Below are 938 nucleotides of genomic sequence, written 5' to 3' on the forward strand. Positions count from 1 at the left end.
AAACAGATTCTGATGGTGGAACCTTGGTTGGGGTTGAACAAGGAAAAGTTTGAACCCTTACCGGTTTCTCGACATAAATTATACACTGGTTAAAAGGGAAAATGGGTGAGTTTGTTTGGTTATGACCCTAAGAAAGACCAACATCCATCTTGGTTCAACCTTTTAGAAACAAACTCTATCTGCTCTCTGATCCAGAGAAGAATTCTTCTGCAGGCTATCTTTTGGAGTAAAAATGGTGAATTATGTGTTGTCACAGTGGTTAAAAGGGAACCTTTCTCTGAGGAAAAGATGAGAAATATGAGTTCTTTTTCAGGCTAGCAGTTTTTCAATCCCTTGTTCCTTGCTGTCTGTTATGAAACTCGCTGCTAGGGAAATTCATGCCACAGGGAGTTTATAGTGGTTAAAACTGCAGTGTCTGAGGGAATACAGTGGTTAAAAGTGATGTTTGTCATATTTATTTTGGGGGGGATGTGGATGGTAAACCAAAAACATCACTTGACAAATTGGGGCATGGTTTGTAAGAGCAAGGATTCTGGTGGCCTAGGCATTCCAAATCTTAAGTACGAGTAGGCTATTAATCTTATCTTGATTCGGGTTAAATTTGCTGGAGGTGACAAAATTCGGGTTAAAAAAATAATTCACCATTTGGTATGGACGTATACTGTACAAATCCAGTAACTGAATGATTACATGTTCAAATCAACAGAAGAAGAAGGAAATGGGGGAAAAGAAAGAAGAGGCAGACCTGACTGGATCTGGCGAGGGGGCGCTGAAGTTGATGCGGGCGGCGAGGGCAAGGAAGGCGCGGGCCTCCGCGTCGGTGCCGTACAGCGACCCGTTGAGCGGCCAGAGCTCGAGGGTCGATATGAAGGGCCGGCCGGTGGTGACGTTGGAGAGGCAGACATGAGACACGGCGCGGGGGAGCTGCAGTGGTGGGG

Source organism: Triticum dicoccoides, chromosome 7A, assembly GCF_002162155.2.
Source record: "Triticum dicoccoides isolate Atlit2015 ecotype Zavitan chromosome 7A, WEW_v2.0, whole genome shotgun sequence".
Lineage (NCBI taxonomy): Eukaryota > Viridiplantae > Streptophyta > Magnoliopsida > Poales > Poaceae > Triticum > Triticum dicoccoides.